General features: G+C 40.5%; 1 pseudogene; it reads right to left on the bottom strand.

The window, feature by feature from the left end:
• Positions 1 to 6,474: 6,474 nt before the first annotated feature.
• LOC136122021 (cyclin-dependent kinase 2-associated protein 1 pseudogene) lies at positions 6,475 to 6,704 on the bottom strand (annotated as a pseudogene).
• Positions 6,705 to 18,594: the final 11,890 nt, after the last annotated feature.

Here is an 18,594-nt window from a genome sequence, read left to right as displayed (position 1 = left end):
TCCCAGTTGTGTAAAACGGAGTCTCTTTCCTTCGCCTAGTTTCACGGGAAAAGAATGCCTTCTTCCTGAGTGGGAGCCCCTCCCTGGGGTGCTTCATGGCTCCTTTAAACTCCTGAGGCTCTGGATAGGAACTGAGACCTCTGAGAGAAGGTAGGTTGCCTGGGGGTGGAGTGGTCCTGAGGAAGTAGTTGGAGCAGGTGCCAAGTAAGATACTTCTTCTGAGGCTCCACACATCAACCCTTTCCTTTCATGCTCAGAAAATATGTGCTAACCACACAACAATAACCTCAGTCGGGCAACGAGCGATGTTTCTCTAGATGGATTTAATCATTAGAATGTTGCACATTAAGCTGAAGTCTCAAAATGAATGCACTCTGCTTTCCAATCTATAGGAACGTGAGACAGAAAGCCACAAGGGGAACTCGGAGTGGGTCAGTGCATGTCATCCTGTAACAATACTGGGAGGATGCTTAGAAGGCTTCCCTTCAGGGTCTAAGTTGAGAGCAGGAAGGGCTGGTTTTCCTCCCTATATCCCTTCCTATGTTTCCCTGAACACTTGCCATGTTAAAAAAAAAAAAAAAAAACTTCATTTAGATATTTGTGGACAAAAAATCAGGCTAATCTAAGAAAACATCGACTTCTCCCTGTTTAGGGTAGTAAGCATCTCATTTTTCACTATATCTCATGATTAAATGTTCATTATAATATAAAAGGGGTCACAATTTGAAAGCAGGAAACATGGAAGGGGCCAGTGGTTTCTATCAGAAGACCAACATAATTAAGGTGGGTAAATGGACACCTGACCTTCTCATCATTCAACATTTGTGGGGTCTCTACCATGTTCCGTGCTCTGTGCTAGGCACAGGAGATGTACGTGGAAAAGGCACAGTTTGGAACCACAGGGTGGTAAAGTAAATAGCTGACTGCCAGCCAGGGTGATAAGCTTAATAACAAGTAAGGGGGGCTCTGGGTACATATAAGGGGTGCTCCTAATAAGACAGAGTCAGTGAAAGGGTCCCAGAGGAGGTGTCACGTGAGCAGGTGTGATTATCTAGGTGAAGGGCATGGGCAAAGACGTGTCTAGTTGTCACACTGTGGTTCCAAGGCCAGACTGAACTTTCCTCCAAAGCCATAGGAAGTGCTCTGAGGGAAAACACATATAGACTGGGGCAGTATGACCCATTTCTATTAAAAAATGAAAGTGTCCTCCTATAAAATGAGGGGAAGGAATTCATAAATAATCGATGCTAATTAGAGGTAAGCAACGACCTAGCTAGAGTTTCTGTCATCCATTAGGTATGAGTGGATAGTGCCTGCTTAAAACTATGGTGTCAGAGTGAACACCCTCCTCAAGCCGCCTGTCAGAATCTCTCCTCCAGTTGCCCAAGCCCGTGAGCTCATGGGGCCCTAAGAGATTCCAACTCCGTACTCTAAGCCTCACCCTGTAGCTACCTTCTCTGTGGCACTTCTGCTTCCTCACACCCACCGTCGTTGACTTTCCATTCCTTCCATCACTTACCACACAGGACTCAATAGAATTCCATCAAATTTTAGAGCCAGAGGGAGCTTGCAGAGCATATTATCTGACTTTTTCATTTATGGTGCAAGAGAGACAGCGAAGCAGAGAGATGCTCAGAAAGGAGCGGAGAGGAGAGGCTGTGAAAGAACTCCCAGGTTGCCTAGTTCTATCTGTTCTTGAGGTCCAGCTGCACTCTCGCCTCCAGGCTTCAGGAGACTCCCCCAGACCCTTATTACAAATTGCCTTTTCTGCTTATGGTCACTAAGGTCAGTTTCTTTTACTTCACACACATAATGAATCAGAATTCAGTCATGTAAAGTCATCTGTAAGAGAAAGGCTGCCTCTCAAGCTGAAACCATTAATTATTGGTGTATTAGATTCTTGTGGCTACTGTAAAAAATTACCACAAACTTGGTGGCTTAAAAAGATAAGAAATTTACTTTCTTACAGTCCTAGAGACCAGAAGTCCAAAATCAGTATCACTGGGATAAAATCAAGGTGTCAGCAGGGCCATGCTGGGCCGTGCTCCTTCCAGAAACTCTAGGAGAGAATCCAGCTCCTAGTGGCTGTCACAGTTTCTTGACTTGTGCCCACATCAGTCACTTCCATCTCTGCCTCTGGGGTCATGTTGCCTTCCCATCTTCTGTCTGTGCATCAAATCTCCCTACTCTTAAAAGGACACTGTGATTGCATTTAGGCCCACCTAGATAATCCAGATATTTCATGTAATCACATCTGCAAAGACCTCTTTTGCCATATAAGGTAATATTCACAGATTCGAGGGATTAGGATGTGGATATCTTTTCGGGAACTATTATATAGCCTCCCACATTTGGCATATTTAAAAAACAAAATGCCAATTTAAAATGGTGTTAGCTGGCAATGGTATGACAAAGTATTTTCAGCATGGGGTGGAATAAAAGGCCCCCAGATACAAAGAACACAGGATGTGACCCCCCCCCCCCGCCCCCGCCAAGGTTGCATATCCCCCTGGAGGAGATGGGATGGATGCATCATGTTATTGTGGTCCAGACACCAGCCACTATGCTCACTGAGTTAGCATCCCTTGTTCTGATTTCAAAGAACTTTCCAATAACTTGGCTACTTATGTAGATTAAGCAGTGACAGGATATGCTGATCTGTATGCCAAAGTATCTAGTTTGTTGGATCATTATATTTCTCATTATAAATGTAAAAATCAGAGTTCTGGTTTTTTTCACTCATTAGTTTTCACAAGTTTGGGTAACACATATCATCAGGCTCTGAGATGAGGGCTGTCCATTTCACAAGTTCAGAAATACAATTTGCCAGCACACTAATGGTTAATCCATTCCTGCAGGATAGTTAAACTGAGTTGTAATCTGTTGGTCCTAATTCCAAATTCCTAAGGAAGGAGTATAATTAGCCAAACTCCAGTCAATTTCCTGCCCTGGAACAATCAACTGTGGCTAAGGACTGAGGTCCCTTTGAATGTACTGCTTTTATTTTATATGCATTTGGGAGGGACAGAGCAGTTTCCTCAAAAGTCAGAGAATATGGCAAACAAAGGACATAATCGTACCCTGCAGCCCGTGTTATACCTTAACTCTCAGAAGGCATTCTATACCCAAATGTTCCCTGTGCTATCTATTGTCTTCTTCATGATTGTGTATTTGTATTTTGGGGACTTATGGGATTTATGGGAAAAAATCCCATTTTCTCCTTCCTCCAATGTATTCTTCTCACTTCTACTGAATTAATCTCTATAAAATACCTTAGATTTATAATCTATGATGACTATTACTGATATACTGTCTCTGTGTTTTAGCCTTATCTATATTACCTCCTGTATTTTATCACTTAATAGTTAAAAATATCAACTCACGCTATAAATACATTAATTTAAAAAATAAACCCTATCATAAATGAAAACTGGTATCACTTTCCTTAAATAGAAAGTAATCATACAAATAAATATAGGAGGATGTTAGAATGTGGTTTCCAACCATGGTTTTTGACTGAGGCTCCAATGTAACATGCAGCATATATTGCCAAAGTTAGTGTAAGATGGACTCCTCATATGCAAGTTTACATAGGAAATTGTGGAGAACTGGTTCCATGATTTTTGTACCCCTTAGCCAGATCAATGATATTTAAAATGAGTCAAAGTGTGGAGGGAGAGGAGGATTTGCGGAGGATCTTTCAGGGCGGGTCTGGTGCTATAGCAGAGACCCAAGAAAGGGGGTACTGCCTCTTCTTCAGACTTAGAGTGACAAGTTTCCTTGGGACCACACAGAGAGCTACGGATTATGTTCCCCGCTGTTAGGGGAGATGGAGTAATTGCAACCAACTCCTGCCTAAGGAAGGGTAGAAGTGGCTGTGTTAGGAGTGGGCTGCATTCCCAGTGTTTTGGGGACAAGGAAGGTGTTACTGTTTCCCATGGACCAGAGGTGGGCCACTTGGGATAAAGAGAAGTTGCGTCAGATCATCTAGGGTCCTGGAGGAACTCCAGCAAAAAGAAGCTAGAGGGGAATGCTGTCATTTTAGGGGCTGTGAAAGGACTAGCAATACTTAAGTGCCCCGCCATGGGGAGAGATAGAAATCTACATGAAAGTGCCCAGGCAAGAAGAACTCAGGTGTGACCTACTTGGCCAAGAGAGCCCTCAGCCACCAGCCAGAAAATACTGTCCTAGAGCCTCTACCTCTCTTCTCTCTGACCTCCCCTTTTCTAACCTGGGAAGAAGTAGAATAGCAGCTAACAAATGTAGGAGGAAGCGAGTGGAAAGAGCAGAAACCAACCACACTGCCTTCCTGGAAGGCAGGCAGCTGTCGAGTAGAGGCCTTGCCCAGGGGACGGGGAGGAGGTTGAAGAGTTGGCTAATATCTAGGACTTGACATTCAAGTCAGCAGATTAAAACTGAGTTAGAACAGAAAAGACTGTAAGACTGCCTTTTACCTAAGAGCGAGCTAGTGGAAAAAAAGACAGTGGGCCTGCTGGGATATTATCCAGTGGTAGTTAAAAAAAAAAAAAAAGCTTTCCCACTGGATCAAGTTTAAAGGAGACCTGGGAAACAAAACGTTAAGTTGAATTTTGATCGTGTCTCAGTCATACTTGTTCAATATACTGCTGAGACACACACTGCAAAAACAAAAGTTATATTTTAAAAAATTAAAATAAAAAAATGACAATCAAGTAGTAAATATAATTTTGTTTTCAAATGCATACAAGAAAAGAGTTTATTTTAAACATGTGAAAAACTCCTTGGTCTAGGTTCAAGTTTGGCCAGTTGGTGACTGATGTTACCACTAAGCTTAGATGCTTCCTTGGTTAAGAGCGGGTGGTGCCCCTGCTTGGTGGTATGACACAGTTGGGACACCTTGACAGCCCATGCCAATTTGGATGCAATCTCAATGTGGGAATGATAACCTACCAAGACCACTATGGGAAAGACGATAGGAGCAGTTATTCTTACTATCCCTACTTCCAAAAAGTCATGGTGAAATGTTTAGTACATGAAGGTCTGAAAAATTCATGGCAAAGTGTTAATCTAGGTGGCCTGTGTAAACATGTTTCTACCTTCTGTGCCCAGGTATTTTTTTCCCTAATAACATTAAAATACTTAGGTATAAAGTAAAAAAAAAAACCTTCAGTGATATGCCTCCTGAAATCATCATGCATACCACACTCTACCAGAATCCTCAGGTGCCATCCTATGTAGCTGACTCTGTCTCTCACGGGGCCCAGCCTAGCCCATCTGTACAAAGTCCATCTTTACTGATATCTGGTCCTGTCATGTTTTCTGGTTTCTAAATCTCTAGTGATTCAAATCTGCTCTTCCTTCAGAATTCCTCTATTTCTCCTTTCAGTTCTATTGGTTTTTGCAGCACTGTTGCTTGGTGCAAACATATTTAAAATTACTCTATCTTCCTGATGGATTGACTCATTATACAGTGTCCCATTCTGTCTCTAGTAAGTTTCTTTGCTTGATGTCTACTTTATTTGTTACTTTCTTCTTTCCTTTAATTAATGTTTGCATAGTATATCTTTTTCCATACTTTTACTTTCAACCTGCCAATATCATCATAATTGAAGTGAGTCTTTTACAGACAGCATATAAGCTGGGTCATGTTTTTAAATCTGGTCTGCCAATCTCTGTCTTCTAATTGGTGTATTTAGACCATTTGTGTTTAGTAATTATTAATATGTTAGGGGCCTTAATCTTCCATTTAATTTTATTTATTTTAATTTTTTGTTAATGAAAATAAGTTTTTTATGTCAAATAATAAATACACACGAAGATGAAAGCAGTTTTAGTCTTTTTTTCCAGATGTTTTGATCAGCTTACAGTAAAGACAGTACTGAAATCTACAGACAGTCTTGGTACAAAAATTGCTGTTGGGTTGATTGCTCTTTTTTCTGTATTTATAAATTGTGACTTTTTAAACTGACTTCAAAGCATTGATAGCCATGCAAGTGCTTAAGCAAAAAAGTTCTATTATGTAGAATCTATACTGTACAGCTGTCAGTAAAATAAAAATTAAAAAAAATAAAGTGAGCTGTCAGTATTCATTAAAAACAAAATCCTTAGAGTGGTATTGGCTTATGAAAAGGAACAAGGAAGAATTTGGGCTACATAAATGAATTCAACAGAGAAGATTAAAGTGACATACTGCCATCTTGGAGGCAAGCTACAGTTTGCCAGAAGAGTAGATAACAACTTTTATGTGCATCTTTTTAATCGATGCTTTAAAAAAACCCGAATAGTTCCAAACTACTTAAAATGCAAATTCTAATTAACTGCAAAATCTCTTCTATGGGTTCAGAGCCTAATGAACCATGAGAGGGAAAAGGGGAGAAAAATTCAAACTGTTACTATTTTGAAAACATGTTTCTTCTGGACAGAAGAGACAACTGTAACCTCCCATCTTGTAAAAAAAAAAAAAAAATGGAAAACCTTTCAAAACTAACACGGTGACTAGGGTCTGGCATTGTATTCTGTTTCAACCAAGCACTCCCTAACCAGTCCTCGAGGGTGGATGATGCCTCAGTGTAGGTGGGTCTGATCACTTTACCCAACCCTTTGATGGTCAGCTGCTCTGCATATTTGCTCTGAGGTACTTGGCTGTTCCCAGTTCCCTGGGTGTAGCCTAGGGGTGGTGGCCTGTAGTCACTCAGCAGCTGATAGTACTGTAAGGATATTACCATGAAGGTAAAAGGTGAGTGGACGTTTCCAACCTTGATGAGTGAGACCATGGGCCTGTGCAGTCAACTTTAGTTTGGAAAACATGCCTCCCCTCCCCACATCAGTGGCGGATGGCACTTGGTTGCAGCCAGGCGCAGGCCTGTGAGTGTGGTAGTGGTGAAGCTGGGCCTACTGGCAGGTAGTAGTGGTGGCTTAGCAAGCCCAGCATTTTGTGTGCTGGTTTGTATACCTGTGTGCCCACTGAGCTCCTGAACACTTTTTATTATTTCTATTTTATTTTTGTTTTCTCTCTGTTTTTGTTTCTCTGGTTTGTTTCTTGCCTTCCTGTAGGTTACTTAAACATTTCTTAGAATTCCATTTTGATTTATCTGTGGTGTTTTTGAGTGTCTCTCTTTGCATAGCTTTTTAAATAGTTGCTCTAAGTATTGTATCTACCTAACTTACTGGTCTTTTGGTGTCATTGTTTTACCAGTTTGAGTAATGTTAGAGAAGTGTTACCTCCCTCTGTGTACTTTACCCTCCCCCATTTATAATTGTCTTAAATATCTTACATTTAGAACCAAATCAGACAGTGTTATAATTTTTTTGCTTTGATTGTCAAAGATAATTTTGAAAACTCAAGAGAAGAAGAAAATTCCATTGTATTTACCATAATTTCGCTTATTATGTTCTTCTTTGCTGATATTTCAAGTTTCCTTCTTTGTTTCCTTTCTGTTTAGGGAACCTCAGTTAGCCACTCTTTTAACATGGGTCTGGTGACAAATTCTCTTAGTTTTCCTTCACTTGAGATGTCTTGACTTCCCCTTCACTCCTGAAGGATATTTTCACTGGGTGCAGGATTCTGGGTTGAAGGTTCTTTTCTTTCAGCACCTGAAAAACATTATGCCACTTCCCCTTGGCCTTCATGATTTCTAACGAGAAATCTGCTGTTATACAAGTCATTTTTCTACAATAGATAAGGTGTCATTTTTCTCTGGCTTCTTTCAAGTTTTCCTTGTCTTTAGTTTTCAGAAGGTTAATTATAATGTGTTTTTGGCATGGGTTTCTTAGGTTTATCCTGTTTGGAGTTTGCTCAGCTTCTTGAACCTGGAAATATATGTCTCTTGTCAAATTTGGGAAGTTTTCAGTTATTATTTCTCTCAATAATTGTTCAGCCCCATCCTCTTTCTCCTCTTCTGTGACGCTGATGACACAAATGTTAGATCTTTTGTTATGATCCCACAGTCTGAGATGCTGTTCACTTTTTTTTCAAAGGAAAGAAACAGAGAAATAAAAGAACCATAAAAATTATCCAATCTGAACAATAGAGAAAAAAATAGACTTAAAAAAAAAAAAGAACAGAACCTCAGACCGTGGGATCATAACAGTCTGTGCGAGGCAAAGAGAAAACCCAGGGAATTTGCCACCATGCCATTCCTTGGGTCCAGAAGTCTTGTCCTCTCTCCACCTTTTTGAGGTTTCTTATATTTGTTTTATATTTTATGTCCAGGGTTTTCAGTTGTGCTTAGTGGGAGCAATAGGGAAAATTACATTTCTTCCATCTTCTTGGAAGCAGAAGTCACTGGGTCTCTTTGAAGTCTTAATAAACACTTGGTGATCTGACTCAGGCACACCATTTCCCCCCTGCTCACTCCTACCCTTTACACAAATACAAAAGAGTAAAAGCACTAAGTTGGTAAAATATTTTAGATTAATAATATAAATATAATTAATTAATCAAGAGGTGAGTTTATTTAAATAAAAAGTTAAGTAAATAAAATAAAGATATAATTTGATACATATGTTTATCTACCCATGTAGATATTTTTATAGACATAGGATCATGAAAGTTAACATATTCAAAAATATATATGTTTAGACTGATGCTGTGAATTGGAAAATGTTGGGTATCTTCTAGAGGCGCTGAATTTCAGACCTTGGGGATAGAAGATGATAGTTACCCTGGACACAGAACCCTGTGCAAAGTCGAGGATGATATGTTCCCAGTTCTGCACACAAGCAGTGGATCAGGACCCTTTGGCTTGTGGCTTCCTAATACACATATTCTCATCTAGCTGTCCCCAGGACAGATAGAGCAGGATAGTCAACAGACAGACAGACAGACAGATACACATACACACTGTGAGACACTGAACTAGGCTGATAGAAAAGTGACTGAAATGACTTGAATATAGGAAAGAGAGTTTATGAATAATTAATTAGAAGACCTGTTGCTCATCCTCTATGTATCAGATACTCTAGAAACATTACTCATTTAATTTCTAAAAGTTGGTATTACTACTCAATTTTAACCAATAAGTAAATAACTGAGGCCAGGAGAGGTTAAATAACTTGCCTTACCTCACATCTATTAATTGCAGAGCCAAAATTCAAACCCCAGTTTGTCATATTTGGACATCGTCTGCTTTGCTGCCTATTTCTCATAGAGGAAGGTGGGGTCTGGGGAAAGCAGCATCAGGAGATAAGGTATTAGAGACCTCAGTAAACTCCGTGAGGTGGTCACAGAGGATTGATAGATGTGGTTGGACTTCACTGCCTTCCTCAATCCCTTCTATTCTCACAGTCGTGATGTGCATTGTCCCAGAGTCTGCAGACTTCTTTTCCCAAGATGAACTTTCATTTCAAGGGAAAGTCTGTGCTGGGTTCTACTCTCCTCCCAGTACTGAAGGGAGTTGGCCAGGTCTCCTCTTCTGAGTGTACATGACTAAGAGAGATGGGAGGGGGCCCACAGCACAGAGACCCATTGCCAAGAACATCTCGGGGTGGAGAGACCTCTGGAACATTTTTTCCATCCTGCATCAGACAGGGTAAAATTGATTAGCATTTAATTGGTTTCAGCTGTTCTTAACATGTTGCGTAGAAAACTTCGATGTATTTTGCTAAATTCAATATTCCTTATGGTTAACAGATTGAAAGCCAAAAACACCCTTGAAGAAACACCAGAAATCAGTGCTTTGGATCACACTGAGTTCTTTGCTATGGTTCACCCATTAGGAATGCTCTGGGAATGCTAAATACTTGGGATTGGGTATAAAAAAAGAAACAAATCTGTGTCTGGTAAGACTCTTGGGTAGATAGCTTCCTAGAAGTCAAGATATCTACATTGCAGTTCCAGCTTTCCGTGCGCAGCCAGGTGATTCTGGTGAACCTCTTCACCTCTCTGGACTGCATTCAGGCTCCTAATCTAGAAAGTGAGGAGACTGAGCACAATGATCTCAAGAGTTGCTTCTGTCTCTCAGATTCTGTCATTTATTTTCATTATTCTGATGCTTTGGTACAATTCTGGAAAAACAATGCTACAATCCTCTCTAATTAAGAAGTGCACAGAACAGCTATGGCAGATTATGTCTTGGAACCCACTGAAGGGAGAGGTTTCACAGGACATAAAGTGGTTAAGGGTAATCAATAGGCATTTTAGTCTCCAGAGGCCAGCGGACAAACGAGGAGCTGGGAAAATCTCTTGACACTGTGTGTTCTTGAGGAAGGACACTCCAGTCCTCACCCTTCCTGTCTCCATCTATGAAACACAAATAAGGACACCTACCTGTTAATGCAAAAATCTTTGTTAAGAGGTTTGGTCAAAATGTGGGATGTAGGGGCTTCCCTGGTGGCGTGGTGGTTGAGAGTCCGCCTGCCGATGCAGGGAACATAGGTTCGTGCCCCGGTCCAGGACGATCCCACATGCCGCGGAACGGCTGGGCCCATGAGCCATGGCTGCTGGGCCTGCGCGTCCGGAGCCTGTGCTCCGCAACTGGAGAGGCCACAACAGTGAGAGGCCCACGTACCGCAAAATAAATAAATTAATTAAAAATGTGGGATGTAAATAGTACCGGATGCTGAGGGCCACAGAGGGGGTACAGCTACGGTAACTACTCTTTCTCAGTCCTCCCTCCATTCTTTCCTGCATCCCCTTAAACTGCTCATTCTCCAACTTTCTCTTTGCCTTTTTTTCCTCTCTGTCATTGCTTCTCTCTTGCTGAAGCACCCTCACTGGGTCTTCTTTTTGCGAATGCTCACGGAAGACTGAGGTGGCAGCTAGAACAGTGAAAGGCCCAGAGAAATTCCATCCTGTAACCCAAGCTGCTCAGGAGGACCTCAGAGGGAGCCTTCCGAGCGCTGCTTGCCACCCATTTGGCTTCATAGGGTCCCCAAGGGTTGTTGCTCCCTTACCACCAAACCTCAGGTTAGCATTCTACTGACTCACAGGCCTAACCCCAAGGCCTGGAGAACTCCAGAGCCATCTCCAGCAGTCCCAGGGGCTTCACCACTTACCTCCAGGGCTTTAGGGCTGAATGAGCTTGAGCAGGGAGAGATACAAGATACCTCCACTGAATGCTTCCCTCATTCTCTAAAACTAAGAACTCCTCTCCATGAATGAGTTAATGCTTGAAAGAGCTCAGACTGCTGGACCCACACTTGGTGCTGCTGCATGCCTGGTCCAGGGCCCTTTAGGGTCATAGGCTTTCACAATGGGGCAAGGCCAAACCTGGCTGTAAAATTCTAGAGCCTTGTCATGAATATAACGTTGAAGAGCTGTTGGCTTCGGCTCAGATGGTTCTCCAGGATTTAATGTCCCCTATAGATGGTGTGGATTTGTGTTAGTAAAACACAGAGCTATGATATTGAAGGCAAAACTAGATATTGCTTGTAACCCTACTTCATGAGGGTTATTGTATCAATGCAGGACCCTCTTTCCCAGGGCTAAACCATGCACTGGGAATCTGAAGTATGGGAGAGAGTTCAGTCTTGGTCACTGACTTACCCACTTGATTGGAAAGTGGATGAATAGTGGAAATAGTGTCAGATGGAAATATCTGATATATTTCCTCTGGAAATATCATGTGGTCACCTAGGAGGAGAGTGAAGGCTTGTAGGCAGCAAGGTCTTCCCAGCCCCGTCTGGTATCTCTTTACCACAGTCTGGGTAGGACTGGCCCGTACGGGTTCTTCTTCACAAACAGTGGAACATTCTCTCTCTCTGAATACCCTGGGAGAGCAGAACAAAACTGAGCCTGTTAAGTGAGCTCAAGAGTGCAGCAAGTCCAGAGTGCTACACTCTGTTGTGTGCTAACTACTCCCTCAGAACCTGGCTCTCTCATGAGTTTATTTGGAACCCTTTACTGAATCTTTCTCTGGTAACGTGGGAATTACACACTATTTCCGGTATCATTTCTCTTAAGAGTTTACCATTGTTGGAAATGTGAGGAGTCCATGGAGTAGATATGAGAAAAAGAAGTTGAAAGTGCTCTGTAAACTCTAGAGTGCTGGTGTTGTTTATTCTTATTGGTATATAACACCCCTTGAAACCTTCCCCAGTGGTTCCTATTTTCTACATACTGAGTCAGGGAATGGGGCCCTGTCATCTGGTGACTTGTATGCTCATATTCCTCAGGGAGAAGTCCAATCCCATCCTTGTAGCCTGGCCAGCTTGGCAATAAGCCCAGACTCATCTTATTACATCCTGATTCTGCTCTTTCTCCCAAGAGTCGTAGCACATTGACCCTAGGCATTTTTGTTAATTTCCCAACTCTAATTCACCTTGAGTTACAAATGGATGATGGAAGATCACATGGTTTCCTTCATTTCCATTATAAAAAGGGAACATGAAGGAGCTTTTATTCTTGCGCTCACTCTGTGCTCCCCACAGGTTCCTCTGGCCCAGTTGTGTGGGTGGAGGGTATGGTTGAAATCATGCCCCACATGCCCCCAGGCTCTCAGCATAGGCTCTGTTTCTTCTCTGGGTTCCTCTCCCAACCCTTCTGAAGGCTTGTCTTTCTTTCTCTGGCATCCTTTTAGTCTGAACGCACATAAACTATTAATGAGCCAGGCAGCGTTATCCGATTTTTACAACTTGAAGGATAGAGGTTTATAAGAAAACAAGCCATGATTATGGAAGGTGCCATGAACATCACGTTCTACACTGATGCTATTGAACTGGCCTTTATTAAAAACCAATTATAATTCTTCTGGGGTCAGGACTGCTAAAAATATTAGGAATTAACTTGGAAATTCTATGCTTTCATTATCCCCACTTTCCCTAGTTATTTGTTTTCAGTGAGAAAATCTGACATATCTTAAGATACGTTGCTTTTGCCAAAGGCCATAAACTTAATTTTCAGCTGCTGTACCTTGGAAACCCAAGATATTCAGAATATTATTTATATTCAGAAAAAAAGATTTTATTTTAATCTATCAAGGTTACTTTATAGTAATTAGGTCAGCTTGAATAAACCTACATTTTCTTCCTCTTTTTTTTATTGATGATGAAATTATGAGAACTATAGTATTCCATGATTATGTATTTAGATATTGTACTATCAAAAAGCACCAATAAAGGAGAAATAATCAAATGAAACAGATAAATAGAAAATTCTATCCCCCTTCCTCCCTCCCCTACTTTTTTTGCTATTTGTAATAGTCCTCCTAACTAGAAGTAGAATTTAAACTCCCTGGACATTAGTGAAACTGTTTATGTTCAAACTCCTCCCTAGATGAAGATTTTGTGTTCTGAGTCATTGTGTTCTTAGGCTTTGGTCCAAAGTGACTTCATTTTCTGCCTGCTGGGATTTGAGTGACTGCTAATGTAAGGGCGGCAGATTCGTGAGCCAAAGATGCCTTTTTTCTGACTCATGTTAAATAGGACTGAACTATGTGTTAAGATGCTCATCAAGCGTCTCCAAAATTTCAATCACATTTTGCAGATTTCTATTTGGCTCAACCACGGAGTTAATTAAAATGTACATTACAGATCTGGTACACTTAACAATGAATTGGCATTGGGAAGGCATAGGAACAGCTACAAAAACCCTAAAAACAACAATTCTCAGAGAACAGTTCCCAACCTCATATTAAACACATCAAAATTAATTTCAGCTGCTTCAAAAATCTGGCCTGTGAGTTAGTTCAGGACTTGTTTTTGATTTTTTAAATTGGTTTGAATAGAATGGCAAAAACAAATCTAGGGTTTCAAGATGGAAATGAAGAGTTTACTAACCATGAGCCTGTCCATTAAGAATGATGCACCATCTTACTACTAACATCAAGCCTTCCGGTAATTGATACCACTGTGACCCAGAAGGTCAACATTCCTGGGAGAGCCTGAGCTTGAAGAAAATTGGCACTTGAAAGTTCTCTCTCAAGTCATTTACTCCAGCCTTCAGGAAGGAAAAAAGATAATCCAAGATGTGCAAAATAAAAAAAACTTTGTAGAAGGTTATTTGTTGCAACAGTATTTATCATTGTGAGAAACTGGAAACAGTCAAATAGCCAAAAAGAGAATCCTCCTTTAAACAAATTAAGATATGGTCACACAGTGGAATATTATACAATTATAAAATAATGTTATGTTGTAGTAATATTGAATTTCATAAGAAAATTTTATGATATATTAAACTAATTATTATATGTATTGAGAAAAAAAGCAGGTTAAAAAATAAGACTCCAAAAGTTAATCATGGCCATCTCTAAGGCAATGCCAGAAAAACCTGAATTTTTTTCCCTCTGCCTCTCTATAATCAAAGAAAAGAGAAATAAATGCCTCAAAAAGACATTTCATTTGCAAAATCTGCTGCAAAATGGTGCACATGTTAATCTCTTATTTTTAAATTAGAACTCTCAAATTACTTGGCTTTTTAGAGTGAATCTACTTCTTATATTTCTCATCAATAAAAAATAATACCTGTCAGTTCCTGTCATATTTGGAAGTTTTCTGCTCTTTACTTATACGATGCTTTGGGGAAATTAAATTTCAGTGTGCCAAAGTCAACAGAAATGGTCTTAATTTTATTTCTGTGAAGCCTCTTTAAAAGTTGTTAGGTGGCTTTAATAGGCCATTAAATTGGTCAAGAGGCCTGAAATAAAACAGTCCTTTATTACTGCAAAAACCTCCATAGACAAACACCACCCTCAAAACAATATGCAAACCCTAGAAACTGAAAAGAAGGCATACATGCTAAGCCAGGGTGCTCCTGCATGCAGAGCACGGATCAAGCTGCCTGACTGTAGATGGAGAATTGAGGCCTTGACCAGTAAGACTGTGCACTGGGGAAAGATCAGGCCTTAGGTCAATGCACTCTTTTGTGGAAGGATCCCTGTCTGTGGCAATTTCACAGCACAAATGAGAATGACTCATGTTTAGATGGGAAATTCCATTAAACCCTATCCAAGATGGTCAGGAAACTAAAGTGTTATTGTATTAGCTACTCCCGAATTGAGACACATGTATTTAAAAACTGCAAAATCTCAATCTCATTTCTCTTTCTATCTGTCTCTCTCTCTCACACACACATATACATCCCCCAGTGGAAAGAGAGAGAGATTTTAGGAGCATGACTTATAGCAATAGTTGGAATTCTCAGTGTTCCTTCCTGTTATATCTTTCTTCTTATGACCTGGCCCTCTTCCTTTTCTCCCTGGCACTCTTATTTCTACATATTTCATCTACCTCCTGCACTAACCCAATTGCATAAAGGATAACGGGGAAGCCTTTCTTATGCTTCCAGGCTTAGGTTGCCTGGGTTGCATGCTCTAGGGAAGAAGATAGCAGAAAATCCAGCAACAGATATGTGGCTGGTTGGCTTAGAGGGTGAGATGCAGGAGACGGCAGTTGCTTGGTACCATGGAGATAATGAGAACCAGGTCAAAGGAGGGGGACAGTAAAGTGAGGAAGAGTAGAGAGAGACCAGAGGGAAAGGGTTAATGGTGTGTACACTATCAGGGCACCAAGCATGGCAAAAGCAGGGAGGAAAGTGAGGTAGGAGTGGTCTGGGGTGGAGAACTGCTGAAGAAGAGATGGGCAGGAAGCCTGGTTGGCAAAGCAAAAGTTCTTTCAATGGAGGTCTGTGGATTATAAATAGTTTTAGTTTTGTGTGTCTGAAAATATCTTTATTTTTCTTCATCACTCAAATTGTGGTTTGGCTGAATATAATAGTCTACGTTGAAAGTTTTGTTCATTCAGCATTTTGAAGACTGCTTTCTCTATTGTTTTGTAGTATTTAATGTTGCTGCTGAGAAGTTTGATAATCTGTGGGTTTTTTTTTTTTTATAATAATCTGTGGCGTTTTGGGGCACATTTAAGATTTCCTTTTATTCTTTATGTTCTAAGTCTCGTGACAACATTCCTAGGTGGGGATTTATTTTTATTTATCCTTTCCTTACTAAGAGTGAACTTTCAATCTGAAGATTTATGTCTTTCTTTTGCTCTGGAGAATTCTCAGCCATTACTTTTATGTGAAGCAACTTACGCTGTCGTTCTTTTCATTCTCTTTTTCTGAGACTCATAGTATATGCCTGTAACCACTCTTTTGTATATTTAAACTCTTTGTCTCTCCGTGTTAAATTTAGGGTGAATTCCTCAATGTGAGCTTTCCAGTAACCAGTACTTTCTTCACTGAGTCTAGAGTTCATTCTGTCTATTAAGTAATTTAAAAATTTCGAGGGGCTACTTGAAGAGTAGTTCTATTTGGTCATTTTGCATATCCAACTGTTTTTGATTCATTTATGCCTGTTTTTGTTCCATAATAGCTGCTTCTTTTTATAACTGTTATTCTCTTATTTATCTCTTTGAGCTTCCTTGTTTTAACCATTTTGTTATACTCATTATATATTCATTACAATTAATTTCCTTCTGGAGTGAATTCATGTTCTGATTTCATATTTTATTGACTTTATTTTTTTAGGATTAGATTTCATGGCTATTGGAATTTTGATTTGCAAGCTAATTTTGGGTTGAAATGTTTTTATTATTGTTTGTTTTCAGTCTCTTTTTTTTTCTCTCCTCCTTTCCTGTGTCTACTTCTCCAAATTCATTGGTTTTGTGATTGTCTCTTCACTTGGCCCCCTGGAATTCTGTTTCAGAACCAGATTCTATAAAGGCCGTTCAGGGCTCTTGGCCATGGTGATGTCAGAGATACCTCAGGTCCAGTCACCAGGCCAACATGTGGCTTGGTTCTTTTCCTGCTTTCAAGGTTGGATCTGTGTCCTCTCACCTTCCTAGCTACCTAGACTCTCCTAACTCATAGCTCAGGCAGTTTCTGGCTAAGGTGATGATCCTAATTGAGGTCCCTTGTCCCAAGTGGAGTAGACTTCCAGTCACACAGCCTTCACCACCTAATTCTGGACTTGGAGACTGGAAGGTCCATGGCTTTAGCCTTACTCACTCTTCGGTATTGTTGTTTTTTTTCTCATCCTTGGAGACAGCAATCTTTTTTTTCCCCCCTTGAACTCTGCAATGTTATTTTTATTTTCTTTTTCATAGTTTATCTTTACCATGTATTTGAGGGAAGAATAGCAATGCCAAAGTGTGAACTCCCTGTCCCATCTTATTAGAAGTCCAGCAATTGTTTTTAAAAATCTCCCATGCTAAGCTTTCAATTTTCTGTGACAAAGTGACCATTAATTAAAACATAGGCCATGGGTTGTAATGTTTAAGGTATGAATGGGAATTTTTGTAATTAGCAAAGTTAGAATGACTTGCTGATTCTAAAAATAGAGTAAGATTTTCTTTGTCAAGGGTTAAACTATTCTTACAGAATCTAGAGCTCAGTACCTGAATTGATTTGAAAATTCTGTGGTCCCTCAGGACCTAAAATCCAGAAAAAGCTAAGCATATTCTCTTAAGATCTTGAGGAAGATATATAATCATGGGATTTTAGAGTTCAAAGGAACATCAAAGATCACATATCGTGGACCTCTCACTTCTGGACCTGGAAAAGGAGACGCATAGAGAAAGCTTTTGCTCGAGGTTACACGGTATTCTGGTAGCAAATCTAGAGCCTGAGTAATTGGGTTCTCCGAGGTTTGTATTTCTCCAACAAAGTTGTCTGTAGCATATATCAGAAGTGATAGAACTAGGATACTTGATAAATGAGTTCTACTGCGATGCTTAATTATTTACAAAGTAGAAGCATTTCACAGAACAAATCACATCCAGGTTATAAGGTCTCAATTTCAATCTACTGTGCTTTTTTCAAATACAAATATGTGCATACCAGCATTTCTTGCTTCAGACAGAAAGCAGTTAGCCAGGATGCTCCTTATTCTATCGCTCACATGGTCATATTGTATCCAATTTAGATAAATACAGGAGAATAAAAACTAAGAATAGAAATGAAAATAGAAGTATTGTGGGGACTTCCCTGGTGGCGCAGTGGTTAAGAATCTGCCTGCCAATGCAGGGGACACGGGTTCGAGCCCTGGTCCAGGAAGATCCCACATGCCACGGAGCGACTAAGCCTGTGCGCCACAACTACTGAGCCTATTCTCTACAGCCTGCGAGCCACAACTACTGAGACCGTGTGCCACAACTACTGAAGCCCGTGCGCCTAGAGCCCGTGCTCCACAACAACTGAAGCCACCGCAGTGAGAAGCCCGCGTACTGCAAGGAAGAGTAGCCCCCGCTCACCGCAACTAGAGAAAGCCCGCGCACAGCAACAAAGACCCAACACAAAAATAAATAATAAAATAAATTTATATAAAAAAAAGAAGTAGCGTGTATTTCAAGGTCCACAGTTACAAGCATCAGAACGTGACTCTAGCTGATTAAACAGAAAAATAACTTATTACTAGGGTTTTGTGTAGCTCACAAAATCGTTGGGAAGGCTAGAATCAGGCCTGAGAATAAGCTTCCAGAAACAGGGCCCCAAACTTTAGAAGTAGCCTGCTGAGAAAACCACTACTGTTTCAAGCACTGAGCAATGGATGCTACAGTGAACTAGTTGCTTAGAGGAACTTGGCTTTACTGAAACTACAACTGCCACTAGCATCAGTGCTATTTCTGTGTAGAATACACCATGCTTTAAATGACACCTGCTGGAATTGTGCAGTGTGTTGGTACTCCTCCAGTCATGGGAGATCAGTTGTAACCCTACCAATTCTGAAAGCCAGTCACCTCTCC

This window comes from Phocoena phocoena, chromosome 4, assembly GCF_963924675.1.
Source record: "Phocoena phocoena chromosome 4, mPhoPho1.1, whole genome shotgun sequence".
Lineage (NCBI taxonomy): Eukaryota > Metazoa > Chordata > Mammalia > Artiodactyla > Phocoenidae > Phocoena > Phocoena phocoena.
Note: the sequence above shows the minus strand (reverse complement) of the source record. Positions and strands in the feature narration are given on the sequence as shown.